Genomic DNA, 19613 nt, shown 5'->3' on the forward strand with positions numbered 1-19613 from the left:
AGTATGTTCTTATCCCAAGGGTAAAATAGGGTTTCTTTATTGCATCCTTTAAATCTTAACAAACCTGCAACTCTTTTAAGGGCACTCTTTCTCATATACCTCACTTGCATATTTCCAGTTGATCACCTTCCAGATGTTCTTTAAGTAATCGGGCCTGACATTTTTATACTGCAAATTGTACAAAAACACATATATAAGTTGAAATGTGTACAATTTGTATACCATACAAAAATGAAATTTGTTTAAATGCATGCTCCGAAACATCTATGCCAAGCAGAGGAACCAAGCTCGGAAGTCAGAATTATCATCTAAATCAGAAGAAGAAGTCAAGAAACTAACACTGGTGGGAGTGAGATCCTAAATGTGTTGTTCAGTTGTTTCATTTTAACCTATTTAGGACTTGAAGAGGAAGTTTCCAATCGAATTATAGTGTTTAACCTTGCAAGAAAGACCCATTACAAGAAAGACCCATTACAATCATAGCTCTTTGTACCCATAAATCATCACATAAATCTTCATCTTCCTTTGTTCACAAATCTTTATTCCACCCACCCCACCCCACCCCACCCTAACACACCCAAGCTATCACCAAATCTGAATTTTTTTTCAATACTTTTAGGAGATTTACATCTGACTCAGTACTGAATCATGTCTGCTGAAGCCATAATAGGCTGGTTTGCATAAAGGTAACTCAGTGAGTTATTCATGAACTCGTCGACAAACTCAGTGCCACCTCCGCTGCCGTATTGCTCGTCCTCAAACCTACAACCGGTGTCGACAGGTTGGTACATAAAAGCGATCATCTCGTTTAGAGACTATAGCCGGTGGCTCAGCTCCGCCACCTGAGCTCTTAGAACAGAGTTCTCCGCCTCCATGTTGGGTGGTGATATTGACGCTTGATATGATCTGGTTGTTCTCATTTCTGAGTTGATTCAGCTGACTCCTGAGATCATCCAGATGCTTTTGCTTCCTCTTTCTAGATCTCCTTGCAGATTCACGATTCGAAATCATTCTCTTCTTCCTCCTCTGATCCATCAATTGCTGAAGATCTTCATCAGACCCCGAGTTCTGAATTGGGTATGAACCACCTGATGATGTTGTCGTACCACTAGAGGAAGCCATTAGAATACCTTCAAGTTTGAAATTGCAGATTCGAAGAGAGAAAATGAAGATTTTAAACAGAACCCAGATGGTAATAGAGCTTCAAATTGATTATTATTATTACTATTTAGATTTATCTATCTATTAAATATATATATATATATATATATATATATATATATATATATATATATATATATATAAGATATAGATGTAAATTCGTACATAACGCTTCTAGCAAGTATTCAACCAAAAACACTGAAATCGACAAGATAGGAAATTATAGTGTTTAACCTTCGCCATTGAACTTAATAGTGCTCTGAAAGTTGACAACAGTTGAAGCATCTCCCTTGGTGATAGCATCATCGAGCTGCTCGATAGCTTTATTGTAGTTGGTTATGTAAGTCCGGTGGTGTTTCTGGTGATGGAGCTGCATAATCTCTCCGCTAATCGCCGACTCCAGTGCGCCATAATCGTAGGAAAGATCGGGAAGCGTGAACATCTGCAATCCACACACATGTTGCTAAAACTTTGATATCGCACCTAAGGTTTTAGCAGTCGCGAGGGTTCGTAGAGCCATGTGTTCCAAAAACAGATGGAGAAGAAGGGAATAATCTTTGTACCTGATTTAGGGAATAAAAGAATATTTAGAGATTGAATGTAAGAGAAAGAAATCCAGGGCATATACATGAAGAAGAAGAGAACAATCTTCGAACCTGATGCCTCCTCCGCTTTTGCTTTCCTTCTCTTGATGTTTCCGATTGTACCTTGAACCTCTGACTTTCGATCCCAAATCTGACTTGTAACCATCGATTTCTGATCTTCAACCTCTAATTCGAGTCATATAGTTTCGAATCTCAGAAAATTTACCTTGCTACCTCTTATTTTTGATGAAAGAGGAGACTCAAATCTGAGAGAAAAATGAGGAATCGATAATTAGGGCAAGAGGGAAAGAAGAAAAAAAGGAAGGCGGGGTTTTTAATGTTTTAGGATTTCATTTTTTCATTTTCCCCCATGATTATTAAAGGATGGAATGCGTTCCCCCTGATTATTAAAGGATAGAACGCGCGTTCAAATTAAATTTATAAAGCGACATCCTTAGATGACACGCATCTTATTATAGGTGCCCTCCGTGTTTTTTTGTTTTTGGTTTTTGGACACTAATTTAAGGGCACGCAATAATGCGCGACCTAAATTCTTAAATTTTTTGAAGAGATTACACTTTTTTAATGTCACTCTCTTTTGCGTAACATAAATCAATGAGTGTCGTCGTTTGCGCGTCGTAAAAGGGTCTTTTTCTTGTAGTGATGATTGGGGTTTTTTGAACGGTTTGGAAACTTAGTTGGGCTTATAAGTCATTTTCCCTTCTTTATATATTCGAAAACCTCGCAACGACCACTACAACTTCATGTATCGAAATCGGGCTTATCTAATATTTTTACTTTATCGCTTATTTTTATTCGTTAATCCATTTAAATCACATAATTAATCAATAACCACATAATACTCAAATAATACATTCTTATTATTTCAAAATGGGTTACAAAGGTTAACCTAGACTATTACATTGTCATTAATGTCAAGCCCAGAAACACGGATATTACATGTATGTTTGAACACTTGAATATAAGATAAATATGAAAAACAATAAGTAAACTAGGAGAACACTTATAATTCTTATATATGAGGAAAAATGTTAGTTATAAGACATGATATACCACATTAGAACGATGTATGGGATCAAGGGGAAGTTAAAGTTCAACATAGGATAATACAACTGACCTACCCTATTATAGAGTACAAATTCATACTATAACATAAGATATACTTATAATACTAACCACTATTACAAAGTCAAAACAACCTAAACATTAAGACTTCAAGCACATATTAGGGGAAGAAACTTTGGATAGCTTGAACCTCATATTCTCTAATCCTCGATTATGAAAATGTCATTTTACCTTGTTTCAACATCCCCCCTATATGAACGAAGCTACATCGTTTTAGTCTTTGCAATTGACAAACTTGGTTTCTCTTATCGTCCATTTTATGATTGTCATCAATCACGTCAATTCATTGACGATCTTGGTCTTAATCTCTGAATATCCCTTCATTGAATTCACTTTTATATCAATCATTTTCTTTTGTAACATCCTACTTCCAGGTATTTATTTATGAGATTTAATCAATTTATTATTTGATTATTATATTAACCTGGGCCACGACATGGCATTAGGAGTGCCACAGCATGGCAATCGTTAATTGGGATGTGCATCTGCAAAAGGCCACGATGTGGAATTATGATTGCCACGACGTAGCAGCCGTTTTAGGCCTAAAACCCTAATTTCAGGATTGGTTCCCTATTTAAAGGCACTAACTTTTAGGTTTGCCTCATTTGGCAACATCCAGTCTCTGAGATCGAACCCCATCCAAACCCTAGCCTTCGTTTGTGTATTTTGAGTGTTTGAGCTTTATTGTTGTGAAGGTTGAAGGAAGAAGGAGCCCTTGGTGTTACTTGTGAGTGTGGTTTCAGATTAGTTCCGTCATCTTCATCTCATTTCTGACTTATTGGAGGTTAAAAGTCTCTACCTTGCTCATTACTTTTCTAGATCCAGCTCTAGGTCATTTTATGAGATTTTGGTCCTCAAATCTTCTTATTCTTGGAGTTTCGAGGGAGCTCCAGAACCTTTGAGTGCATTGTTAGCTTCTAGACCATAAGGTTGGCTAGAAAGATGGCTTGCGTGGCTTATAGAGTGAATCCATACCTTGGTGTTGTCAATAAGAACTTAGAAAGTTTGATCTTGTCTTAATAGGATGAATTAAGGGATAATGTTGTAAACTTTATCCATGAACACCATGAGGGAAACTGGATCTGAGCTTTAGAGCTTTTGGGATTGAGGAATAACAGGTTAATCTATTAAGTTTTTGGTGCCTAGTGGCCACGACGTGGTAACTAGTGTTTCCATGATCGTTCTGTCAAGATATTGCCACGTCATGGAAAATGGATGGCCACAGTGTGGGAGTTGTCAGATTGCCCGAATGTTTTGCCTTGGAGTGCCCACGATGTGGCCTATAGGTAGCTATGACGCGGAAATCTGTTAAAGTTAACTTTGAGCGTTTACTTTTGACCATAGTTGACTTTTGGTCAAACTAGTTATTTGAGGATGTTGACTGAGTAGGTACTTCATTATTGTTGTTAGGTGTTCTGTAGTACCAGTCTTCGTCGTGTCAGATATTGCGTGTTAGCTGCTTTTTGCGAGGTGAGCATTTTCACTGCATCTACATGTGTGGTAGTTATGTATGTGACCAGCTGGGTCTTAATTGTTGATTGTTGTTATACTTGATTTAAATTGGTGATGACTTTGGGATTGCTGATAACCCTTGATGTAACAACTCGAAATTTCGTATCATTGCTTGTAACCCTTTTCGTAATCCATTTCAATTAACCAATCGTCGTTTTCAAATTCGTTTCCGATTTAGCCATTTAATTAAGTCATTAAATTAGAGATTATTTACAATGACTTAATGGGTGTCCTAGTGCAATTAGAACTCATTCTAACCCCCCATATTAGTGATCGGAACATTTCTAGAATCGACCATGTTGGGTTACGGCAACTTGGTCGGGTGCGACCAAAAGCCCAGTTAGAAGCCCTCAAACCCAAGAACGTGTCAATCGAAGCCTTGAGAGGAATGGAAAAGAAACTTGAGATCAGAGGTGACGGAGTCTACTGCTTCATGGATCGAATATGGATTCCAAAGTCCGGAGGATTCAAGGAGATTGTCATGGGGGAAGCGCACAAGACCAGATACTCTGTTCACCCGGGTTTGGACAAGATGTACCTGGATCTCAAGAAATAATACTGGTGGCCAAACATGAAAGTTGTGATAGCTACGTTTCTTGGGCAAGTGTCTGACTTGTGCCAAGGTTAAAGTTGAGCACTAGAAACCCTCGGGTCTGCTCCAGCAGCCCGAGATACCCGAATGGAAATGGGAGATGATTACCATGGATTTCATCACCAAACTACCCAAGTGTTCGAATGGGTACGACACCATTTGGGTAATTGTCGATCGTTTGACAAAGTCTGCTCACTTTATCCCGATCAAAGAATCATTCAAGATGGAAAGACTCGCGCGAATTTACATCCAAGAGGTTGTCCGACTGCACGGTGTACCTGCGTCCATTATCTATGATCGAGATAGCAGGTTTACCTCCAGATTCTGGCAGTCTCTCCAGAAGGCTCTTGGAACCAAACTAGACATGAGCACAACGTATCATCCTCAGACCGATGGACAAAGTGAAAGAACAATCCAAACCCTGGAGGACATGCTTAGAGCATGTGTCATTGATTTTGGAAATTCGTGGGACACACATCTACCTTTGATCGAGTTCTCATACAACAATAGTTACCACACCAGCATCAGGGTTGCCCCGTTTGAAGCCCTATACGGTCATAAGTGCAGATCCCCTCTGTGCTGGGCCGAGTTGGGGGACACACAGCTAGCCAAGAGTCGAGTCCCCGACAGTGCTCTCACTGGTCCTGAAATCATCCGCGAAACCACTGAGAAGATCATCCAAATCAGGGAACGATTGAAAGCTTCACGAGATCACCAAAAGAGTTACGCTGACAACCGTCGGAAACCTCTGGAATTCCAGGTCAGAGACCGTGTCCTGTTGAAAGTCTCGCCCTGTAAAGGCACGGTACGCTTTGGAAAGCATGGGAAACTTAACCCGAGGTACATTGGACCCTTCGAGATCCTCTCTAGGATCGGTCCGGTAGCCTATAAACTTCATTTACCCCATGAGCTCAGTAACATTCATCATGTTTTCCATGTTTCAAATCTCAAGAAGTGCCTATCCGATGAAACCCTAGTGATTCCCTTAGACGAGATCGAGATCAATGAAAACCTCAACTTCGTGGAGGAACCGATCGAAATCATGGATCGAGAAGTCAAACGTAAAAAGCAAAGCCGCATCCCGTTAGTGAAGGTTCGCTGGAATGCCAAGCGGGGACCGGAGTTCACTTGGGAGCGTGAAGACTCGATGAAACAGAAGTATCCGCATCTCTTTCCAGATCCATGATTTGTATCTTGTATTGTATCTTAATTTTGAATTTCAGGAAGAAATTCCCTCTAACGGGGGGATAATGTAACAACCCAAAATTTCGTATCATTGCTTGTAACCCTTTTTGTAATCCATTTCAATTAACCAATCGTCGTTTTCAAATTCGTTTCTGATTTAGCCATTTAATTAAGTCATTAAATTAGAGATTATTTAAAATGACTTAATGGGTGTCCTAGTGCAATTAGAACTCATTCTAACCCCCCATATTAGTGATCGGAACATTTCTAGAATCGACCATGTCGGGTTACGGCAACTTGGTCGGGTGCGACCAAAAGCCCCGTCTAAAGCCGGTATCGGGTAGAATTTCAGTGTGTCCAAATCCCGATCACTATTTAAAGTGACCTAAGCCTCCATTTGAAGCTTTTTCTTCATCTCACTACTCTCTCTCTAACCTCTCTCCTCAATCAAAGATTCAAGGTCCAAAACATTGAATTAAGGCTCCAAATCTTTCAGGTAACATCCCCAACTTGTTGTTTAACCTCTTAGGCCTTCAAATTCGTGTTTAATTTATCAATTTGGACCTGGAACATGTGTTTACGGCCAAGGAGCATGCTTGGTCCGTAAACACTTAATAAATGGGTTTTTGAGCAATTTAACCCCTCCAAACCAACATTGGGACTTAGATACGACCTTATGGCTTACAAATCCGGACTTATAACACCCTAAACATGAATTTTGAGGAGCAAATAAGAGTTTACGGCCAAGGAGCATGATTGGGCCGTAAAATCCTCATACATGGGGAGTAAACTCATTTAAACATGTTTAAAAGTCATATAACTACACCAATAGCCTTGGAATAAATCCTAGAATCATCTAAAAATAGTTTGGGGACCTTAAACATGACAAACACCCTCCAAATGAGAGTTACGGACATGACACCCCAAGGACAAGTTCTAGGTCCGTAAACTCCTCTTTATGTGTAAAATGATGCCCAAAACTCATACCAAGGCTTGGAAATTAGTTAGAATCACATGTGATTGTCCTAGCCTCACAAAATAATTTTGGTTTGAACTTGGGGGGATTTTACGGCCGTAAACTCCATGTTTACTGCCGTGAACTCCCATAAATGATATATATGCTAGTACAATCCATTCCAAGGCTTTAGAAAAAAATCCATTCCATCATTCCCCATGTTCATTTAAGCCATTTAGCACCCCAAATCACCCAATCATGAGTTCACGGCCGTGAACTCATGTATGTATGGGGTATATGGCCGAAAACTCCATAAGGAGTTTACTCTTGAAGAGTAAACTCAATTCCCAAGTCCCTCGCATCATTACATGTCCGTAGATGTCACCCGGGTCACTCCAAACACTCATTTTGAAGTGTTTTAGCTCATTGGAGTGTAATATTCCATCTAATTATTATTTTTAAATCTAATTAGATACATTTGGATATTATTTCATATTACATAGGAACCTCGCGTGTAATCAAGCCCCGAACCAACGTTTAGTGTCTAAAACAGTTGTGTCTTCTTGTCTGGTGAGTTCATACCCCTACCCTTTTTCAATGGTTTTTCAATGTTTTCAGGGGGGAATACAAGCAAAGTACAAGGGATTACTTGTACTTAAAAATTGTTTTACATGTGTATGTTTCAAGACTTATATGCTTTTAATACTGATAATCACAACCGATAACCGTTTGAAACTTGCAGGGTAATCATAGACATTATTTTTGAAATTAGTTATAAGCTGTTATGTTTATTATTTCACAAATGGTTTCCACATTTTTATCAGTTAAAAAGCATAACTTTAGAACCTTTGAACATAAAACTTTATACACTGTTTTGTCCTCGGTAACACTCCACAGAGATACGCGAGTGGAGGATTATCGTATTATTTGTTAGTCCTATATAATTGGAGACACGTCCTCGGCGAACACTCCACAGAGATACGCGAGTGGAGGACCGCCCCCGTAACCAGAATCTCTTAGATAGGGAGCGTGACTTGAGTGTATAGATCTATACGGGGCTGACTACCCCACACCTGGCTACTAGCTACAGCCGAACCGAAATGGTTCAAGGGTGACGAAAGTCATAAGGTGATGTGGACTACTTATTGCCATATCCAGTCTATCGTATGGTTATGGAACTCGCAATTAGGATAACAGAAATTTACTTAATGGTAATAATGAATAAAGTAATCAACTTACTTAGTAAATATTAGTTTTATATACGTGTTAAAACTAATACACTTCACAAGATAACCAGGTTTTCAGAATACATCTTTCACATTTGGTAACCAACATTCAGGAAAATATGGGATTTTCCTGGGAACATTTGTACATAACCAGAAAAGTGTAACAAACCAGATAACTTACATTTAATAAGAGTAAACATTTTTTCAATGTACAACTTTACATTACGTTTTGGGAAACCAACCTTTTAAGAAAATATGAGATTTTCTTGGTGTGTGTAACATTTTCAGAAAACGGAAAGGAAACTTGTACATTTTTCACAAAACAAAATCGCTTATGAACTCACCAGCGTTATGCTGATTTTCAAACCGCTTGTATTCTCAGGTCAGCGTTAGACAGGTACCCGAAGATCCTTTTGTTCAAAGACGGTGTGCACAGAAGACTTGTCTCGTTTTGTTTATATATACTATGTATCACAATTGTACAACTTAATTTTGAAACAAATCTAAACTTTTCTATATATAATGTAATGGTTGTTTTACTTTACTTACTATGTGCATTGGATTTGATACTCAACGTGGAGTCAACCCCGGAAATGTTTCCGCCTTCGGTTTTCGGGGTGTGACACTTGAAATGTTTTTTTAATCCATAGGGCGTGCTACACTGAGATTGTTGATAATCCATAGGGTTATTGATAACCCATAATTATTTATTATGTTGTGTTGTATGGATATTTTGGGAAGGACTCGCTAAGCTTTCTTCTTATAGGTGTGGATTACATGTGTTTTAGGTACTTCTAATGATCATAGGAAGACGAAGGCTTAACTGTACACTCCGACCTACATATTTTAATGAGTACCACATTTTTGATACTCTGATTAGGGATGATTGTATTTGACATACATGGGATTTTATGTGATTTGGTTTTATTACACTTGAGGTTTTCTATATTAAAAATGAAAATTTTCGTTGAAAAATTTGGGTTGTTACAAGTTGGTATTAGAGCCCTGGTTTGAGAGAAATGGATGAATACTTATGGGATTCTAGACTCAAACTACATATCTGAAAGTTTTATAAAAACCTTTTGACAAAAAGAATGAATTTCAATGAAGGAACAGAGGAAGCATGGTGTATAGTCAGCCGGAGCTCAAAGCAATGGTCTCCCAAAGTATCCACAAATGTGTTATGTGTTGTATAATAGTTGATGTTGTTGAACTAATATAAATACATGCTAGATGGTAGGCTAAGGATCCCTTAGTAATTCTAAGATAGATTTGTATGATTTATGTGATGCCTTATAGCCTAGGAAATTTCTTGTAGATACCTTGCTTCAGTTGAAACTAAGATTGTTGATTGCTTTGTATATATTGCATGGTTGTACATAATTAGGGTTGTATAGCCTTAGAATGCTTGGTTTAGCCTTGCTTCATGTTCCTTGTTTAGTTGTGGATTTGGGGTGTAATTTCTTATTCAAATGCTTATGAAATCTAAGTTATGTACAGTTGGTATATGTTAGGTTATTGGTGAGATTAGCAAAGACTCCTATGAAGCAGAGTTGTGGCTATGAGGAGCCTAGGATGAGTACCTAGGATCTAAAATGTAGCATTTTAGAGCACTTAGGTGTGAGTGCAATTGATGACACGACATGACAAAAATACACGACACGAAACAAAATTAGGACGAAACTAAAATTCAAATTCGTGTTCGTGTTGTGTTCGCATCAAGTGTTAAAAACTCGATGTCGTATCGTGTTCGTGTTCAAAATTCGACACAAAATTTACACGATTTAGCATTTTTCTATCGTCTTTTTCGTGTTTATCGTGAAATGTATGATTAAGTGTTAATTAAATAAACTAATTGTCATTTTATGTTATCTTTGTCATGTCGTGTCGTGTTTGTCGTTTTTTAATTGGTTCGTTTTTCATGTTAGTTGAAAAAAAAAATACGACATCATGTCGTGTCGTTTTCATGTTACATAAAACCTTGCGTGTCGTGTCATGTCATACAAAAACACGACACGATGGCCCAATTTTCCACCCCTAGATTTGGATCTTGAGATGAAGTTTAAGTCAACTACGGATACATGTGGAAGGTAGTATGGGTCCGTACTACCGAAAGCACAGGATCCATATGCGATTTAGAAAGAATATTGAGTGTGCTAGGGGATTTCCTGTGATATCTATAGTGTCTGTATGCTTTCTAGTAGGTTTTAAAATTTTCCTTGTGTGTTTCAGTTTGGTGTTCACCGAGGTTCAGGATCTAGCGGTCCAGAGAGGCGGGGTACCAGTGATGATGAGATCTGTAGGATCATTGAGGTGGTCACGGTGGTTTGGGAGGCTATCTTGGAGGTGTTTGGGTTTATCAAGAACGCGATGAATAAGATATTTGATGAGCGCTATGCCGCTGTCAATGAGGTTGTTGCTGCTACGACCACCACAGTTGTTGTCGCCGCGAGACCACATGTGGGCAATTCAATGCAGTACCGGGAGTTCAACAACACGAAGACCCATACTTCGATGGGGTCTAGGACCTGATTGTGGCCATGAGGTGGATCGTTGATGTTAAGGGATGCTTTTATAGCTACCTTTTTTCTGGATGATCTGAGGGTTCGCTTTGTGCTGAACCTACAACTAATGATTCGTAAAAGTTTATGACTATTGGCTACACACATGCAAGTGGGCCCCAGTGATATGGAAACGATTTGTTTATATATTTTGAGAGGAGTATGTTCCCTTGGTGGACAGGGAGCGGATGGATCAGGAGTACCTGTCGCTTCGATAGATGACATAGACAGTGACTAAGATCACTAGGATGTTTCATAAGTTCCTGAAAAAATCCTAGGAGAGCTATGAGGCCAGTCCAGTCACAGCCAGCGGCTAAGCGGGTAAAGCCCGTTTATTCTAGGAACGAAGGTCAGAGGAGCCGCAATTGCTGCAAGTGCGTTAATGGTCATACGGATCCGTGTAGGTTGGGGATGGTAGGATACTTATGTGGCAAGTAGGGGCACACCACGAAGGAGTGCACGAAGGGTTTACGAGTCTGTTTTACCTGCAACCAGGTGAGCCATGTGAAAGCTGAGTGTCTACTTCTTGCGTCGAAGTTGGTTCCAACTCCTGCTTCTGTGACCCTACGCATCACTGATGGGCATTTGGGAAGGCCGAAGCCCTAAAGGCTTGGGTTCGAGCTTTTCGGCTCATTGCAGAGGAGTCCAAAGCAGCACCTAATGTCGTTGCTATTATGTGTTTATTTATATCGCCATTGAATTATTTTGTTTATGATTATGTTGTTATTTTGTTATATACTTTCCTTGTGAATTTTGTACCTGCTTTGGTGTTGTTTGACTTGGGTGCGCATTGGTCTTTTCTGTCGACATCTTTTTATAGAGTTTTTAGTTGTGCTCTTGAGGCCCTAGATCGACCATTGAGGGTCGCTATAGTTGATTATAGCACGATTTTAGCATCGGAGATTTATCGGGATTGTGTATTAGAGATTTTCGGTGTTGGATTTCCGACTGATCTCATCCATATTGCGATGGGAGATATTTGTGTGATTACGGGGATGGATTTGCTGAGCCAGTTCGGAGCACTAATTGAATGTTAAAAGCAGTTAGTGACGATTCGTGACCTAAGTGGGGGAGTGTTGACTATTTATGGCGAGGGCACTTGTAACGCCCGCAAATTCAACATACACATAAGTACAATTTAGTAGAATTAAAATCCTTGAATAGAATAATCTATAGTCGGGCACACTACAAACTCTATAATACAAGTTTCATATTTTGGAAAAATAAGAAAAATTAGTTGAATCGTTCGTAAATCATAAAAATATGTGTGCCATATATATATATATATATATATATATATATATATATATATATATATATATATATAATTTTGAAATTACACGTCGTCCCGCTTTCGAAAATATAAATTCCGTAGAAATATGACTCCGTATGAATTAGATATGATTTTTATAATATATAAAAGTCAGTCACGCACAAGGAACGTGTGACGTAAAAAGGTATGATGAGAATGGTTGTATTTTGGGTAAAGTCACCAAAATGAATTTCATAGTACACTTTAAGATAGGAATTTTGGTAAAAGGAACACAAAAATCGGAGTTCGTATGAGAAAGTTACAATCTTAGGAAAATCATTTAATCTTATAAGATTAGGGACGAAAAATAAATTAAGAATTAGTTGATGGAGTCTAAAGGAAAGTTGTAGATCTCATCGATTATTTCTGAGGATATAAAGAACATTGAAAATGAAGTTCGTATGAAGAAGATATGGAATTTACGAAATCCGTGTTTTGCGCCCCGCACGTTGCGCGACGTGCTCTTCTACATGGGTAAAACACGGACCACGGAGAGCCTGACACATGAAACAAAGTGGTTGGGGAGATGTCACCATAAAATGCATGGCGTGCACCCCTTTTCACGCCGCAGACCCCAAAACGACTATAAATAGGAGGCCAAGCCTCATTCATTCCCCCGCACATAGTCTATCATTCTCTCTCAATTTCCTTCAGTTCTAGTCTCTTTTTCCTTAGTTTTAGTCTTCGGGGAAGCCCTGCAACCCCTCAAGTAGTAGTAGCTAGCGAGTAAAAGCTCTGCCGGTGCAATTTCCTAATTTTTATCAGGAAGAACCTTTGAAAGTTAAGCTATACTCTAATCCTTTCAGTGTAACTTATATTTATATTCATAAGTCGTTATTATAAACTATAAATAAGATTTATCAGAAATTTTGTGTCATTATATTGATCGAACCGCTTATGAGAGAGGTGTCTAGAATGGTCGTGTTGGCTTGGTTATATGCTGAATTGGTTCTGCCTCCCAACTTTCCTGCCTAGCTGATCCTTACTTGATAGATCTTGATGTTAACATTGAGATTAATGAGGAATCTATACTACTATTAGTCACCAGGATCACTATATTAAAACTCTATAACAACCCAATTTTTCCAAAGAAAATTTTCATTTTTAAATTATCAAAGCATTTCCAATAAACCACAAAATCTCAAGAACAATTGTTTTCAAATTCATAACATCGACATTTTTATTTCAAATATCAGAGTGTCCCATAAAAACACCTGAGAGAGTGCATGTCGCACCATCAGGCCTTGCCCTTTCCATTAGGCTCAGAAGTACCTAAAACAAACCAACAAACTATAAGCTAATGCTTAGTGAGTTCTCCAGAGCATACCCCACACAATCCACGTAATCACATAATCCATATTAGCTATAAAAGCTACATAAACCATATAAGCCATGCATACAACATATTAGGATGCCATGGAAACCCTCCAAGGTCTTATACCTAATGTCACTGGAACCCCCACATGGTCTTAACTTCCCGCCATGGGAACCCCGTATGGTCTTCACTAACTAAGAAAATATGATACAAGCTAAACATGCATATATATATATATATATATATATATATATATATATATATATATATATATATATATATATATATATATATATATATATACTAGGATGCCATGGAAACCCTCCAAGGTCTTACATCAAATGCCATGGGAACCCCCACATGGTCTCAATCTATTGCCACGGGACCCCCCGGGGTCTTTCATGCAAATGTCATACCAACATAACGCATAATAAATCAATAATCCACATATCATAAAATGGGCCGGCCTTGGTGCCTTAGACCCATTGGTATGGTGAGAATACTCACCTCAAATGCAAACTGTAGCTGAATAGGTCCAAGCTCCGAGTATCCGTTCTGCCAACTCCCTAATCATAAACAACTCCTTAGTAGGCAACTCAACCCTTCAAACCCTTAAAAGTCTAACTTGGTCAACCATGGTCAAAGTCAATAGTCAACGGTCAAGGTCAACAGTCCATGTTGACCCAAATCGTCAAGTGCATCTAACAACTCGTCGAGTTCCTTTAGTGTTTAGAAAACCGGCGAAAAACCCGAACAACTCGCCAATTTATCTTATCAACTTACTGAGTTACTCGTCAGACCGAAAACGTGAAGAACTCGATCTAACTCGCTGAGTTATCTTATCAACTCGCTGAGTTTACTCTGCAAACCGAAAACAGGAAAACCTGATCCAACTCGCCGAGTTGCCGGGGCAACTCGTCGATTTTTCCCTTGTCCTAACATAATCCGTCCTTCCATTCAAATCCAAAGCCCCAAACTATAGATCCAGTCCTTTAGGACTGAAATACCACATAAAGTTGCAAACTTTACATGCATGCAAGGCCTCAAGAGGCTAAAACACTAAAACCAAGTCTCATAAAACGTTTAGGGCATAGAGAAGGGCCTAGACTAGATTAAGTGATCCACTTTCTGTCCGTGAAGACCTAGAGGTGTCTAGATCTGGAACCATATCCTCATGACACGTCCAAATCTGAGTATGACACCATTTTGCACCAAAAGTGACCATATACTTCCATAAGATGAGATCTAAGCAAATAGAGACCAAGATAGCAACTTTTTACCTCCAAAAGGATGCTAACACCAAGTAGATGCCGGATCTAAGGCCCTCACCTCACTTGAATGTCTTCAATCTTCAAGTTTCCTTCCATAAAGCACAAGTTTCACTCTCCAAAGCTCACACTCACACTCAAGAAGGCACAAAAGCATGGATAAGGTTTCTCTTTGGACTGTTAGGACGATGAGAGAGGCCACAAATGAGCCATAAGTTCCTTAAATAGGGTGCAAACCCAAGAAAATTAGGGTTTTCCTTTACAGTGTCTACTCGTCGAGTTGGGCCTTCCAACTCGTCGAGTATACCCTAAGTCCCACATCCAATATCGATATCTACTTGTCGAGTCGGGCTCCCCACCTCGTCGAGTCCCAGTGCAAAACCCTAAAAACTTAAAAAAATGATATCTGGAACAAGTGTTACAAACTCTATATTAATATTACTTAGGTCTCAAAAATACCTGAGGTGTTAGGCGAAGCTCTGCCCAGATCACCAATCACCTACCTAAATCAAATGATTGCATAGTCCCTTTCATGAACATGATTTAATAAAAGTATTAGTTATATATATATATATATATATATATATATATATATATATATATATATATATATATATATTCTATCAGAGTATTTGGTATTATTAATCATTTATAAAAGTTGGTTCCAGACACTGTAATCTAGTCTAGGGATAAAATAGACTTCTGGAGGATACCTAGTTCAATTAAGTTCATATTAGGTAGTTTCAATAGGAGAATGTGCATAACCTACGAATGGAGAGTAAAATTCTGTTCCGTGACACTATCAAGTGTTGATATATGATAGCTTCGTAAAAGATGACCATAAATGGTGGGTTTCGATCGGGAGACTGTTAGCAGTATGTTTGGTCATACCACAAAGTAGGTGACAACACTTTATCATTCTAGACGTTCTTGTGATATACGTTGCTAGTGTGATATCATTACTCATAGACTTATATGAATTGGAAAAACCTTATTCATCAAATACTTTGACGGCCCATAAGCCTTTATGACTTACACCGGAAATGGAAGCCCCTAGTTGTGCAATCAATCTTTTAACAGTTCATCAGAAGAGATAATATATCCCTAATAATCTTGGACTAGGATCTTTGAGGATCGGTAGGAATAGATATGTTCGTATATAAGCTAATATGGATTTAATATGGTAATGATTGGTTTTATGGGTCTAATAATTAAAGAATATCATCATAACAATATCGTGGGACTGAAATCCCTATGTATCTCACCAGGTTTCCTCAACCTGACCCACTCAGTTTATATGTATCACATCTATCAAGAATTAAGCTACTAGAACTTGATTAGGACACTAAGTGATTAATAGACAACCCACAATAGTATTTAGGATCGTCAGGTCTTACATTGTAACTTATGTATCTTAATTAATTATGACATCCTGAGGGTTTAACATTTATGAAACAAACTTTTGTAATCAAAATGATCTTTTGTATTGAGATCTTCCAAAAATATAAATAAATGCATTTAAAAGTATAAAGAAATTTTTTTATTGGTTCTAAAAATTCTAGGATATCACAGTTGGTATGAGAGCATTAGTTTAAGAGAATTAGGAATTTGTAGGATTGCTAGACTTAAACTTAGAGGTTAAGCAATGATGGTGAGGTGTGTGTTTAGGATAGTTTAGGTTGTATACCTGAATAGACATAAGCACTAGGATATTTTAGGGTTTAAGCCTTAAATAATATTAAGTGCTAAATAAGAATTTAATATATATAGCATTACGAAGGTTAAATAACCTAATTGCTATATTATGTATTAGCATACTTTAGATTTTAGAAACGCCTTATATGTGCTAAATGGTATGCATAACATGCCTTAGGGATTTACCGAGATTGCTAATTACTACAGAAAGTTAAAGTTTGTTGCCAAACCAGTATTAGGAAATTTTATGTTTTCATATTTCTAAACGTTTGATTACGGTATTTGAAATAGCATATAACTTTTCAGAGTAATAAGGAGGATTTCACATCTAAATCTTCCCTACCTGTATTATCGTAATGGTATGCTAAATTCCTACTTGGGTGTATAGAACGTCATGAAAATCACAAGGACCAGTAGAGTCATCAATAATGAAGGAGGTATAGCACCTCAAAATGCCGGAGCAGTTGTTGCTCAAATCCCGATGAATGATGCTCGGGAAATGATGAAAGAAATGCTTGATTAGCAACGATGTGAGTTTAGCGAGCTATTAGCTCAAGAACTAGCTAATGCTAGAAGAGGAGAACATGTGATCAATAAGGGAGTATTTTTTGAACAATTCAACAATGGATCGATTCCTTCGCATGCCCTAATGGTCCAAGAAGGAAACAATGATGACTTGGAAAGTTATCAGGGACCAAAGAAAATATAGGTCCAAAGAAGTGATGAACCCAAAGGCTACTACAAGTATAAGGAATTCATGACTTACAAGCCATCATCATTTAACGGAAAGGAAGATCCTGTGGAATTCATGGATTGGATATTAGAGACGGAGTCGACCTTCATAACATGTGGATGCACAGGCAAGCTACAAATCGCCTACACTGTGAAGCAGTTCAAGGACACAACACTTATTTAGTGGAACACGTTAAGGAAATTATGAGCCGCAACAAGCCACTATAGCTGACATGGGACGAATTTTTGACCCATTTCAAGAGGAAGTTCTGTTCAGATGAGAAAATGTTGGAATTGGAGAATCAATTCCTTGCTTTGAGTAAGTGAAGCATGTCAATGGATGAGTACACCAATGTCTTCACTGATAAAATGGAGTTCTCCCTACAAGTTGTTCTGGACGAACTGACCAAGATTGACAGGTATTCCAAGGGGCTACCTTCGGAATACACTATGCCAGTTAAGTAGGCACATACATTTGAGATGACCGTCTGGGCTGCAAAGTCTATTGAAGGGATTATGAAGAAAAGGACAGCCAAAAAAGCTAAAGTAGTTGAGAATAGTAGATCTAAGGGAAGCAACAACAACAACAAATGGAAGAATAAGAAGTATTTAAAGTCAAGAAATGAGTCTAGAAGCAATTAGGAAGAGAAGTGATGCGACCAGTGCAATAAGAGGTATTTTGGCGATTGTGTTGTCTGCTACAAATGCAAGAAGTCAGGGCATATCTCTACAAACTGCCCAACAAAAGGAAAAGCTTGCTTCACGTGCGAAGAAGAAGGGCACATGAAGGTGGAGTGCCTAAAATCTGAGAAGAAAAACCCAAGGATCCTACCAGAAAAGCCTAATGGAAGAAGCTACCAAGTGATCCTTGATGAAGTGGAATTCGTTGTAGGAAATCAAGAGTAGGAAAAAGCTTGATTGATATATGAGTAGTCGTCCTATATAGATAGTAAATTAGTGGACGAAACTACTTTTGGTTGCGAAAGTAAAGTAGTTGATTATGATAATGTTCCTAATGATTTGTATGCATATGGTGGTATAAATATTGATGATTGTTTGAATGTTGATGAATTAGTTGATATTATGAGTGATACCTTCACAAAAATGAACAAATGAAAATTCTGAACAAAACTGAGAATTTGACGTAAAGTACTCAACAAAATTTTGTTGATATCGAAGACAAATCTAACAATATCATTGAAATTGAGGAAGAAAAATGCGTTGATTGCTCAGAATTGTCTGATATTAATGTCACTTCGTTGGCTAAAGGCAAAGAAAATGTTGAACCAACAACGAAGCTAAAAAATGATTCATCTTCGACAACCAAAGCTGATAATTCTGAAGAATCAGTTATTGTCGAGGACATGACGAACAATGAAAGTGATAGCGATGATGATTCTTAAGAAAAAGAAATTCCACGAGTTGTTGAAGCTCATGTATCTTAGGACACAAAGGAATTCACAAAAAATTTGAAAGATTAAAGGGAAAAATTTTATAGAACAAAATTCAGTTCTTTATCCAACATTCATTAAAGGACTTCCCAATCAGGTTTTCGTTACAATAGGAAATAGGGAAAATGTTGATCCAAAAATGAATGAGTTGTTAAAAGAAGATACGAAAAAGTAACTGATGAACGTTTTTACTCTAACCAAAATGTTGTGGAAAATGATTTGAATCAAAGGTTTAAAGTTTTTCAACGTCAAAAGAGTAAAAATCTTTTCCCAAAGAAAATAAAAAGAACACAAATAGAGTTTGGGTTGTGAAAAGAGCTAAGCCTAATGACAAAGGAAAATAAAAGAAAAATGGTGATAAGTCTTTACCTAATGATTTAAACAATAAAAAGGAGAACACAAATATTCCCATTAACATCATGATTTTCAATTAAAATACATAGAAGAAAAATATGTTTCTAAAGAAACAATTTCCAAAACGGAAGCTCAAAAGAAAGCTTATACTTCGACATCTGGTCAATTGGAGGGGTAACACTTGACTTTTCAATCTCAAGTCAAGGGGGAGTGATTACCTTCGCATAATGGTGTTGAAGGGGAGCAAAAAACAGAGAATCCATTGGTTGAGGGGGAGCCAAGTGAAACAAATAATGACAATGATAATGATGCTCTAGGGAACGAAAATCATGATGTTAATGATAATATTTCCATTGCAGATGAATTGTATGAAGATGAAGAAACATTTGAAGATGCATATTTGGAGTTTGATCCATCATTTTCTTCTATGGAAAAATGGAATAGGGATCATCCTAAAGAACAATTTTTGGTGATCCTAATTTCGGTATTTTAACATGAGCACATGTTAGAGCTAGGAAAGAGGTTCTTAATTTTCATCAAGAATATTGCATGGCCATTTTTTTA

General features: G+C 37.8%; 1 pseudogene; it reads right to left on the reverse strand.

Moving 5' to 3' along the window:
* Positions 1-462: 462 nt before the first annotated feature.
* On the reverse strand, positions 463-1217 carry LOC145090617 (bZIP transcription factor 44 pseudogene; annotated as a pseudogene).
* Positions 1218-19613: the final 18396 nt, after the last annotated feature.

Source organism: Lactuca serriola, chromosome 2 (assembly GCF_051521515.1).
Source record: "Lactuca serriola cultivar US96UC23 chromosome 2, Lser_US96UC23_V15, whole genome shotgun sequence".
In the NCBI taxonomy this organism is placed as follows: domain Eukaryota; kingdom Viridiplantae; phylum Streptophyta; class Magnoliopsida; order Asterales; family Asteraceae; genus Lactuca; species Lactuca serriola.